This window comes from Trachurus japonicus, chromosome 22, assembly GCF_045865225.1.
Source record: "Trachurus japonicus isolate A0001 chromosome 22, Traja_1.0".
NCBI lineage: Eukaryota > Metazoa > Chordata > Actinopteri > Carangiformes > Carangidae > Trachurus > Trachurus japonicus.
This window is the reverse complement of record NC_140928.1, coordinates 8021405-8034361: the sequence shown is the minus strand read 5'-3', so window position 1 is coordinate 8034361 and position 12957 is coordinate 8021405. Positions and strand designations below refer to the sequence as shown.

General features: G+C 42.0%; 1 protein-coding gene across 4 annotated transcripts in view; it reads right to left on the bottom strand.

Moving 5' to 3' along the window:
* fndc3ba (fibronectin type III domain containing 3Ba) overlaps positions 1 to 3221 on the bottom strand; it is a 100210-nt gene extending 96989 nt beyond the window's left edge. For 2 of the 4 annotated variants that reach the window (XM_085766690.1, XM_085766692.1), the window contains exon 1: positions 3081 to 3221. The gene's annotated coding sequence lies outside the window, so the exon portion shown is untranslated. Of the gene's footprint in view, positions 1 to 2575; positions 2915 to 3080 lie in introns of those variants that run through there. The other 2 variants (XM_085766693.1, XM_085766691.1) reach the window with 2 other exon arrangements.
* Between the last annotated feature and the right edge of the window lie 9736 nt (positions 3222 to 12957).

The window sequence follows — 12957 nt, the reverse complement described above, 5'->3', positions numbered from 1 at the left end:
CAAGCGGGTGGGTTGTACCTGTGTGACAAAAGCTGCGGTGGTTACAGAACACAGGTCGTTAACTTACATAAAGTGTTATTCAACTCCTTCCCCTGTTCATGTGAAAGAGGAGAAACGCAACAATGGCTACCCTCCTTCAATCTGACCCCAGCCCCAGCACACATCTTAAGTGTATTCTTATTTTTTTTCCTTTTTTTTTTAAAGGGCACACATACAGTTTTATACAGGTTTTATAGATGGCAATTCAAAGTAGTGTGTGTGTGTGTTGGGGAGTGGGGGGGGGTATCACTTGCTTGCAATTGCATCAGTTTGAGTGCAAATCCCTGCTTACATTATACTGTTGTATAATCTCAAGTCCCACATTCTTGGCTCTGCACAAAGCCACAAAACACAGATAGAAATAATTCAAAAAATGTAAAAACAAAGCAAAACAAAAAAATCTGCCATCTAAAAATGCTGAAACAGTGACTCATCCAAACTCATTCTCATTATTGTTATTGTTGAATCTGCTCTTAATATGAGGAGGGGCTTTCGCAACTTTCTCAAACGCCGGCATACGAGCTTTGTTTACATTCTTACGGTGCATAAACGTTGAAGCCAAAGAGGCTTAACTTACAGAGAACAGTGTTCAGTGATATAAACCTCATTCAGCTTGTGTTAAGGAGGATATGGGTGCAGTGCTTAGCCCATGCAAAAACATACATGGTTTGAGCTCAGCACCTGGACCTTCAGACGACTCGGCTGCTTCGACCTGCAGCTTCTTTCACTTATTTAACTGTGATCTTTCATTTTGCTTCAGCAGCTCCAGCATTTGTTTCAGATGTAACAGTAATAGTCTGACACGAGCTGCAGGCCTTCATTAACATCCTTTGGCTGAAACCACAGACACACACTCACACAAAAAAAAGAAACGTCCCGAGGCTGCAGAGCAGGGCCTTCCCAAAATCTGAAATCCTATCTCACCTGTTGAGTAACTGATGACTGAGGAGTTAGATTTACAGACGAGAAACAACTCCAAGAGGTTATTTTTCTAAAAAAAAAAAAAAAGAAAGAAAAGTGCAATAATGTCACAGCACTGTTCATGGCCTCAGAACTTGATGCTAAGACTTTCTGATGGCCCTGGCTTGTGGCAACAAAATAAATTGCCCATTCATGCACCACAGGGAGAATTCCTTTAAAAAACCATAAACACACCTTTTCAGCTGGTAGCCAATCCCCTCAACAGCAGCAGCAGCAGAAGAAGAAGCACAACCCCCTCCCCCCTCCTCAAAAAAAAAAGAAGTCGGATATCAGTTTTTCACAGTAAAAAAAAAAAAAAAATGCATGGCCACATCAGCCTTTCACCAAAGGAATGTCATCTGACGTCATCTATTTGGGATCGGATTTCTCCTTCTCTCTCCCCTTGAAAAAGTAAAGCAGTGTGTGTGTGCGAGAGAGAGAGACATAGAGTGTGTGTGTGTGTGTGTGTGTGTGTGTGTGTGTGTGTGTGTGTGTGTGTGTGTGTGTGTGTGTGTGTGTGTGTTAGGTTATTTTTTCCCCTAGCCTATATTCTCCAACGTGCCCACTGGATCCAGAGCCATCCGCAGCATGAAGAGGAGAAGAAAAGGAGGAAGAGTGTGAGTGTGTATGTGTGTGTGTGTGTGTGTGTGTGTGTGTGTGTGTGTGTGTGTGTGTGTTCCCAAATTATAATAACTACCACCTCCATCACCAATCATGACAGCATGACAATCACCCATCATCAGTCCTACTGTCATTGACTTTGTCTTTCTTTCATCATCATTTGCATCTGAACATTTCCATCCTCTCTCTGCCACTCACTCTATCACCTCTGCCTGATCACTCCACACACACACACACACACACACACACACATACACACACACTCACAAAAATCCCCTTTATTGTCTTAGTGTTTCTTTTAATGGCAATACGTGGAAGGCTGATAATCGATCGTTTCAAGCTGGAGACCAATGTTTGATTTCCACGTCTGCATCACAGAGAGAGAGAGAGGGAGAGAAGGGGGGAGAGAGATTTGTCTGTCTTCCCTGCGCAAACAGACACGTAGTCGTTTCTGAGAGGGAGAGAGAGGGGGAGAGAGAGAGAGGAGAGAGAGAGAGAGGGAGAGAGACACTGGCTGGAAGGAATGCTAGGATATGCTGGAGTTGAATTTTTTTTTTCCTTCTCCAAAGCCCTTTTTTCCTGCATTCTGCAGCCGTGCACACAGCCTGGATGAAAAGTGGCTCTAACACTCAGACCTTTTAACGCTTCTCAACACTTCTGAGCCTCCACAGTGTCAATTCAATGATTTCGCAACCCCCCTCTGTCTGTCTCTCTCTCGCTCTCCCTCTCCCTCTCTTGTCAAATCTGACTGCCTCAGCATCTTCCATTCCAACTTATTTTCCAGCTATAAAAAAAAGTGCTCGTTTCCTGCTTTTTTTTCCTTTTTTTTTTTAGAGCAGCTACAACACAAGCGACTATTTCAACAATGCAGGTCGCGACGCAACAACAGCCGCGATTGGTTGCAAGAAATAAGGCAAAGGGAGAAGAAGAAGGTTTTCTCCTGTTGCGCACTCACTCCATCTGAAGTCCTCGGAGACAAAAACACATTCTTTTTCGCGAAAGCTGAGAAATCGGCACCACAAAGAGCAGGCTCCAAAAAAAAAACCCCCAAAAAAAAGATAGAAAGAAAAGAAAAAAAGAAAACGCACGGCCACCGACACAGTGTGGAAGACTACACGGCGACAAGTCCCCGCTGCTTTGCCCCTTTTTTCTCCTTGTTGTTTCAAAATGAAGCGGAGAATTTGCCCAGAAAGTTTCGTTTCGCCCCCCTCCGCAGCGGTGAAGCAGTTTTCCTTTTTCCTTTGCGCTGGCCAAGTGGCCCAGACTGCCGGCGTCAGCGCTCAGCTCTCCAAACTCACATACACACACTCGCTCGCTCGCACACACATACATTACATACACACAAGGCAAGAGACACGCACTTCTAAAAACTTTTTCCCAACATCGACTCCTTCGGCCCCCGTTCCCGTTTCTTCTCGGGCTGGTTGGTGCCGTGATAGTACAAGTGTAGAAGGACTCACCTCGCTGCAATAAAATAATCTTCAAACAGACGGGGCTGCGCGTTTTTTTATTCCCAGGGTCGGGTCTTGCCTGTCTGCTGGCGCGGCGCAACGCATACTGGGAGACTCCGCCATGTCAATCAAAAAGCGACGCACATGGAGGTTTAGAGCCCGCCCTCTTTTCTTTTTACCGTAATGGACGGTGCGCAGCGAAAAAAGCCAAAACAGAGAGAGAGAGAGAGAGAGAGAGACGATGATGAGGAGCTGCGCCCTCACCTTTGTGACAGAGGCAATCAACACAGTTGTTGACATTGATTACAGAAGCACGTCTCATAACAAATGTTTATTATATAACTTGTGTTAAAGTTTTATTGTCTGGGTCATGAGGAAGGAGTCAGAAATCACATATCAGTCAAAACAACAAGTGTAGACTGTAGATTTATGCATTAGTACACATCAGGAATTTATATAAAAGGAACTCTTCTGCAAATAAAGTAAAGCTGAATCCACTTGAAGTTGGTTCATTTTATCTATCACTGTGACATTAACCCTAACCCTGCAGAGATCCACCCTGAAAACCACACAAAAATGTCAATATTATATATGTGTTTAAATATATTATGAAAATGAACTTTATTATGATCAAAATAAGTGTCTAAATGACAGAAAAATAAGTTGCCTCCTAGATAGTAAATGCTGAATGAATGCTTATAGCGTGTCAAAGCACCACAAAAACAACTTAGACAACAGACCAAAGTCCCTCTATTGGCTGCACTGAAACCTGGCATCCCTCAGCTGATAGGTCCAAGGGTTGCAGGTCAAACACTGGTGCTTAAAATAAAAAAAGGGAAACAGCATGGCCTTATTCATCAGGGGAAATAAATCAAATAGAAAATCAGGGGCTGAACATGTTGCACACGTCGTCTATTGGAAAGAACCATGACTTCATGTTTGCTCTTTATACTGTTAATAATAGTAGCTTGCAGCTGTATGTGCATTCAGCTTCTTCCCTCCTCCAGGTGCATGATAGCACAGCTACATGTATAGGCTATACAGAGTAGATTTATCCCTGGGCGAGATTATTTAGGCGTGTTGAGACATTAATGCAGACATGTGTCTCGCTGCCAAACGCATAATTTGAATAGCTGCATTACAAACCCCCCACCTACCACCACACTCACCAATGGTTAAAAAGGCCAACTATGCTTTCCAGACATGATTTCTAGGGTATGGCAGTCAAATTACAGATCAGAAGAATGTGTGTGTGTTGTCATTTAGAAATATCCAACATGCAAATGTACGGTACTCTTTTTTATGACAGATTTTGACTGTTGAGTAATAGGAGTGCCCATATATATAAAAGTCAACCATTCACTGCAAAGTAAGCTCCTCATTAGAGTCACTGAGGGGTCGGTGCCAGAACTGAATATCTCCAATTTAAGGTCCCAGACTGAAAAATGTGAAGAATCCTTCACTAGACATGACAAAGCATTAGTCTATTTAGCTGTTGCTTTTATACGTTTTTTTTATTTTTTACATTGACATAACTTTAAGCTGCATGTGCGAACAGAACAAGAACAAGTTGTCTGATGAACAACAGGGCTTCCATTCGTTATGTACGTGTTTGTGTGACCGACAGCAGTCGACCTCTTTCTTTGCTGTATTTTCAAGCAAGTAGACTCGGCCAAATACACTCATTGCCCCTGAGTTCTAGATTTCTCTCTGCTGGCACACACACACACACACACACACACACACACACACACACACACACACACACACACACACATTCCTGCAAGTGCGCTAAAGAAAACAGCCACTGGTGTAATTCTAAGCCAGTAAAAGAATGGCCCCGGACCAGGACAGTGTGCCTGTGAGGAATTAAATTCAATTCCCTCCAATTCAATAAACACTAATCATCCTCAAGGGGCAGCTGATATGGCAGGAAGGAAAAATCATGCTCTCTCACCAAAAAACTCAAATCAGGTACAGTAGACAAGAGGGCACACACACACACACATACACACATACATAACAGACTGTGGAGCCCCCTAACTGCAGATCCAGTGTATAATACCACAGGAGAAAACTGGGTTACTTCCAAGTCTGGATTATGACGCAGCATGTGCACACTGTATACATCATCTATCATTCTCCTCTACAAACACATAGGCTACAGCAGCGGGAAGTTATTGCAAAATAACGCATTGCAAAATGAATCTGTCCACAGAGATCTGTTGAAATCTTCTTTTACTTTTTTAAATACTATGTTCAACTGCATAAACAATTACACGGATACTGACCTGTCAGCAATAATTTCCATTAGTTCAGAACCAGGTCAATAGCAGCAATCTTTGATAACAGAAGGAATTTCAGTTGAGACTTTTTTAATGTCTGTTTTTTTGTTTGTTTGTTTTTTGGCTTATCCCGTTAATTTAATCCTCAACTAATCAAGGTGCTCCATTCATTCACATTGATCCAAAGAAAAATCCAATAGTGCCATAAAGCAGTCCTGCTTATTGATTTGCAACACTGCCCTCACTGGCCTAGTAGCTACAACTGGAGACATTCAAGGGACAATTACTGCAGTATTATTTAGCAAAATCTGTGCCAGGTTTCTCTATTGTGTGTGTGTGTGATAGATGCAAAGTGAGGACTGGCTTTGTCACTGGTCTGGACCCAATGCAGAGATCTGCCTACCTCAGCATTTGTCACTAATAAGATGTTAGCTTCACTAGTAGTGTTTCCACACAAACTGCTTAGTTTAGAGCTGTTCAATGGTTTAACCTTTGTGGTATGTTACTCCTGGCTGTGCTCATTGTTTTGTGTCCCACAGACTCTTCTGCTGTAAGTGCAGCAGCTACAAAAATGAACCATTCTAACCACATTATTAAAAACAATATGCAAGAATAGCTGCAAATGGATACAATATGATATTGTGAAATCCCTAGTCAAAGCATGTGAAGTAATCACGGCCCTTATTAATTGTGAAATATCACTGTTAAATCTTGTGAAACCTTTGTTTTGCCAAAAACTGATCATGCACATTTGACAAAAAAATTTTTTTTACAGTAATGATTGTTATTAGAACAGATGGGGAAATATTCAGTGCTTTACATGAATGTTCATATATAAATGAGCAACATGTTCTGGGAGTTCATGTTTGCTGGAATGTTTATGAACACCTAATGTTATTGATGATGTTGCATTTTCTTCCACTTTATAGCCACGATAGCATACAGCTGTGTGTACGTGCCTTAAAGTGGATGTAAACAGCTACAGTGAATGCGCTCAACACAATGTTTATCGACAGAACTGTCTCAAGGTCTGTTCGGTATCTTTTTGTCACACATCAAGAAGCCTTGTTTATATTGGCTTAAAACTTTGATTTATAAAACCAATCTTTTATCAACACTTATCAACATCTATATTTATGTATTTATCTCTTATTGATCTCCACAATGTGTTTTAATTATGAAAGTGTAGATGAAGAGATGCAGATGGCTTAGGGAAGGGCTAAGACACTTTTCAACCTAATGGAAAGTGAATTGTGCAACAAATGGCTGTAACTGAATATCAGGAGGATGTTGTACATCAGGGAGTCGTGTACCGTCGGAGTGTGAATTTTAAATAACCCTATAGAGCTGGATAAACGTGTTAACAAAGCCAAAGCGTGAGTGACATGTTAGACCTTTATCGACGGCCAGTCGCAGTAGATTAGATCTGTGGACGAGAGTGGATGAGGAAAGACTGGAGGGAGCAGATCTTGGAAGAACGACGCAGCTATTTCCCCCTGTATGTCAGGGCCAGGCCTCCACAACCACCAGATGTTTACCACCAACCCAGCTGCTTTCTCTCTCTCCCTCTTATGTCTCTGTGTCTCTCTTTTTCTCCCTCTCTCTCTCTCTGAGGTTCTTTAAAGAGAGCCCTCCTTGTAATCATGCACACTCAGTTCACCAGATGCCTTTGAAGTAAGTGGAATACATCCAGCCATATGATAGTATGTACTCTATATTCTTATAGCAAGAGAGGAGAAAGCGGGAAAAGTGTGGTTTTCTAGATGTTAATTATGCCCTCGCTCCACTCTTACATGCCTGTGTGTGTGTGTGTGTATCTCTGTGTGTGTTTATGCATACAGTTATGTGTGTGTATGTTGTGTCTACAAAGGGCGTGTGCGTGCATATGTTCACTAGAAAGTGGAATGAGACGCTGCTCTGAGGCTCCAGGTGACGGATGATAACGGGCGTCTGGCGGTAGAGAGGTGGCTGATGGAACATGATGGTGCGTGCGTGCATGTGTTGTGTTGTGTTGTGTTGTGTTGTGTGTGCGTATATTTGTGCATGCGATGCACTTCCTCCCATAGATGTGGGGATGGAATTTGGCTCATCGTGAGTTCAAAGGAGTCAACCCAAAGCTCTGTGCACACCAACAAGAGCAGACATGCCTCTCTTTTCTGCCTCTCTCTCTCCCTATCTTTGTCCATTCCTCAACCTCTCTCTACCCCCTCCCCACCCCTTTTTTCCTCTTTTTTTTCTCCTCAGGTTTCTGCAAGGCAGCTGGTTGGACCATCAAACACTTCACCTATTTTCTGTGATGTGTATGTATGTATGCATATATGTGTGTCTCATTGGAACAGATAGGGGTGGGCCTCTATATGTTGTATATGTGTCTGGAGAAGGCTGGAAAAATAACATTGATGTGATCGGGTATGATAGCCTGCTGTGATTCTATCACTAAAGTCTTATTATTGCAGTAAAAACACAGTTACATCATAGAAATTTCCTTTACATTTAGGTAGATTACATTGCACACACTCGCTTCCATTTTAAAATAAGTTTCTCTGTATATTTGTGTAGCTCTGTAACAAACTGCAACAAAAACAAATAAAGATGAAATATAACAAAACATTAGGTTTGGGTGGAACTCCTCTTTCCTTTTCGACTTTTTTATGCCTTCAGCAGCAAAATTGTTGTGTTGTGCAATTTAAATTAAAGTTATAATATGATGCAATTGTGTAATATTGATTAAAGCTACATGTGGTCAGTTTGAAATTGTCTGACTTTGGCGCCCTCCAGTGCCAGTGTGAAGAAAAACAAAAACACACAGCGATGGAGAACATGCTGACCTTAGACTGGTAAGAATGGGAAAAATGTGCCGAATGCACCAGTTTTCACTTCGACATGTTCTGTTAAAATAATCTGAAAAGGTGCTGTAGTCACCGAAACAATATACATCCGGCTACAGCCATGCTAGCAGCTTTGTGAGGCTGCATACGCACAGTGTCGCTGACAACTAAATGCTAATGTTGATGCTAGCTTTCTCACATTGATGATGCAAACTTGCTGCTGTTTGAAGGTATTTCAACCAGAACCTGACAAGAAAATGTTGCTCATGGAGATAGAGGAGCTCACAATCCCAATTCCAGCTGACATGGACGCCCTGGACAGGTCATCAGTCAATCACAGGGTCAACGTACAGGGACAAACAACGCACACACACCCACATCCACACCTTCAAGCAAGTTAAAACATAGTGTGCATGTGTTTGGACTGTAGGGGAAGCCAGAGAACCCACACAGACACGGGGAGAACATGCAAACTCCACCCAGAAAGGCCCTGGGCCGGGAATCAGACCAGGAACCTACTTACTTAAAGATGAGAGTGCTGCTAACCACTAAAATCCTTTAAGTAGGTGTCGTAGTGCTGCAGCAAAGGTCACCAATCAATCAATCAAACTTTATTTCTATGGCATTTTTCATACAATTAAAAATGCAACACATAGTGGTTTACATAACAAAAAGAAGAAAGAGATAATCATAACAAAATAAGTAAAACAATAAATAAGTAAGTAATAAATAAGAGTAATTCAACTAAAAGCAAAACTAAAAATGTCTTTAGCGTGCCGGTGTCATGAGATTCATGATCTTCGAAGCTTTGATATCTGTATTAAATTCCATGACAATCGAGATAATAGTTGCAAAGATGTTTCACTTTAAACGCAAAAATATGAACCTTATGGTAGCAGCAGAAACAAAGTCAGGGGATTACCAAAGTCAGGCGGATTCATCCTCTGAGTACCATGGCATGTCTGCACAAAATTTCATGGCAATCCATCCAAAAGTTATTTCTGGTCTGGACCAACGTAGTGAACTGAGCGACCAGCTGACTGACCAACACTGGCATCTCCACAGCCACACCTCAGGCACTGGCTAAACAGTCTGCACATAAGTATTAGGTATTTTATTTGGCGTGTTTCTGGTATCTGTGGTATGTCTGGAACAAGCAGGACACCTGATTCTAAATCCCTCAGTGCTCGAGCACTTCTCTCTGACTGGCTTTGATAAGATGAATTGCTTCCAGTTGCTTCCCCTTTTTTGCTTTTCAGGACTTTTTTTTTCCACGCAGCTTTATCCGAAGCTCGTGTTTCTGCTATCACTGGTATGTCTGGAACAAATAAGACACTCCACCTAATTCAAGAGCCTCAAGTGCCCATGAAGCACATCCCTCTGTCGCCGCTTTTCTCTCTCTCTCTTTGATAAGACCAATTGGTTCCAGTTGTTTCCCGCACTATTTTTTCAAGGGGGTTTCCAGTCAGTCAGCCTTGTATCTGAAACGCTCCGTGTTTGCTCCGATCATATCATGTGTTCCTACTTACAGAACACCTTCCAGTCATGACATCACATCGTGTGACATCATGACGCTGGCGGGGTGGGTCGGTTGGTGGGTTCAGGGGGGCAGTGGAATGTCGGTGACTCAAGGCAGTGGGACAGGGATCTGGTCGGCTAATCGCTTTGTCCCTGACATTTGTGGAAAACAAGCGGAGTGCCATTTCAAACAATGACCAGTCAACTCTGACCTTCGATGGGAGGCAAATTGCTCAAGTACAAATCACAACAAGGTATAGCATGCCAACTATTACACCATTCTCAGGGACAATCATTTCTTTCAGAACAAAAAAAAAAGCCCCAACAGAAAACTCCTGCCAACATTCACCTTTTGGTTTGCCACAAACTGCATCTCTAAGAAAAGATGATCAGCATGTTTCTCTTAACTGTTGCATAATCAGATTGATGTTGCGTAGGAGGAGGATGAGTGAATCTTGGGTAGAAGTGTGGTAACCAAAACAAGTGATGACCTCATCCCGAAACAATCTATGTTACCTGAAATGCATTAGTAACAACCTTAAGAAACCCTGAATACAGAAACATGAAGGTCTGAACTGAAATTCAACAAAAGTTTCATTCCATCTGCCATAACAGAACTAAATAAGACAATGAAAAGAACATAATCATGGGGAATGTACATGTAAATGTGGGAAACTAGGCAGGGTGTGGGGTTTTACGTTTTATGTATTTGTGGTGTATGAAATTTGAGAATGTACGTAAATGAATGTAATATGGTTAAGGACACACTCCTGTGGTCCTTTTCCCTGACTTGTCTGCACTTCTCGAGGCCGTTTGTACACAATGGTGAAAACATCTATCTATCTATCTATCTATCTATCTATCTATCTATCTATCTATCTATCTATCTATCTATCTATCTATCTATGATTGAAAAGCCTTTAGAAAAGGGTTTTATCAAATAGTTATTTTAACAGAACTGTATTTCAAGTCGTCTGGGGTCACCATTGCCAGCGAGGAAGAAAAAGGGAGAGGATGAAAACCATTAGTGTAAAGGTTAGTTATGCCATATGGTAGCACTCAGCTCTGGGTGGCCACAGACCACTGCCTGCCCAGTAAGGTTACTGGTTGAAAGCAACATGGGAGAATTAGCAGCACTTTAGCTGACTGCTTTTGCAACCATTGTCAGTGCGGTTCCCCAGCTGTGATGGAGACAGTCTGGAAAGTTACAGAATTGAACAACGTACCATGAACAACATTTACAAAAATTTTACAAGGTGACACTCTTTGACTGAGCCATTCTCAGTCATCTTGAGATCGTAGGTTGTGGTTGGCTTGGGAATGTCCTCAGCGTGTTTTCTGCCAAAAGAACAATCAACCGTGTGCCACTCTCACACCAGACACTTCCTGTTATGGCCCGTGTTTGTCATGACAACAGTGACGCCAGTCACAGTGATTCAGTGCAGAGCTGCTTACGTCATGTTTGCTGGTCACAGAGCCAGCCATGCCGATCCGAAAACCCTCAATCAACTAAACTAGCATCAACTCATTTCCTGCACTTCAAGAGAAAACAAACTCCCCGAACTTCAGCAGTTTAGAAAAAAAAATCTGATTTGAATCTGAAATTTTGCTTCAGGCTGGAAACAAGAAAATTTTCCAATACGTGAAAAAAAAGCAGAAGTGTCACAGAAGCAGGTAAAAAGGTCAGAGCTCCAGACAGGACACTCAGCGGTTCAAAGACAATAAAGTACACTCTACCAAGCACTGGTGCAGACAAACACACACTTACAGTAAACAGTGTGTGTACACAAGGAGGGAATGATGACGCACGTGTGTGTGAGAGAGAGGTGTGTGTGTTTTTGCAGGGGGTGGGGGGGTTACTGCAGGTTACCATAAAGAAACTTCAAGGAGGATTAATAATCTTGAAACATCTTTATTTAAACTTCAGACAAAAGCAACAAATAACAGGTAACAGATGGAAGACAGAAGAATACGAAAGAAAGAAAAGAAAGAAGAAAAGAAAAGGAAGGACGAAAGAAAGAAAGAAAGAAAGAAAGAAAGAAAGAAAGAATGAAAGAAAGAGTGATTGACAGACAGAAATAAAACCATGCCAACACAATAATCATCAGGTTTTGCATCTCATCTCAGCCTACTCGTTTCCTCTGCACAGAGGAATTACACCAAAATAAAATTCTTTGCTCTACCTCTCGCAGTAGAGATATAATTTCAAAGTAGAAGTCCCACATGGCTTCTCTCCTTGCCTGATACTGCATGTGTGAGCACTAGGACACTTTGCATAGAGCCAGAAAGTTAACAACCGGGGACGTCCCATCGCTTTTTACAGTTCTTTTTAAATACTGTCTGGGTGAGTGTGTGTGTCTGTGTCTATGTGTGTGTGTATGTGCGTGTGTGTGACCACAGCAGTGAAACATCAGTCTCAGAGGTTTCAATTTTCCATGAGACGTGCGTCTCATAATTTTGTGATTGTCAGGTGGTTGGAGCTTCAGATCAGTCCTCCTCCTCCTCCTCCTCCTCCTCTACACAAGTTGACTGTGCATTGAAACACACAAACATACACACATCTAACATAATTTACCCCCCTGTCCCGAGCCACACAGTGGCACAGCAAAAGATACAAACCAAATACATCAAAAAATCACAGCCGTTATATCTATAATGGCTTATTATTACTGTTATTATAATTATAATATAGTTTACAGTCAGGCACATTTACAATGGCTGTAGAGCAAAAAAAGGGAAACTCAAGGTCCTTAAGGCCTTAGAGTATCCACTGGCTCTCTCTCCCTTTCAATAGCAACTATAGTGTGGTGTGTGTGTGTGTGTGTGTGCAAGTGTGTCTGTGTGCATAACACACACGTACAAACAGACCCCAGGAACAGCATTCCCATGGCAACAACTACGACATATAAACAGCCCGAAACTGAGAGCTACATATCACACGCTCCTAAAAACACACTCCTCAATCAGTGATGTACAAGCAAACACACTCTCCTAGCTATTGCAGTAAGGGCAGTGTACACACGCACATGCACCTGTCCCTATGAGTGCAGCACAGTAAATAATGGAGTTAAAGGATCAGTTCACACAAATTGACAGACAAAAACCTCACTTAGTGTTATTGATCTGTGTCAGTAATAGTTTGGGTGTTTGAAGATATTCCTGCCTCCATTTCAGTGTATTTCAGGAGTGGATGGAATTTCATCTGTGATACTAAAAGCATGGGGGAAAAAATACATTTCTGGAGCAGACAGTCTT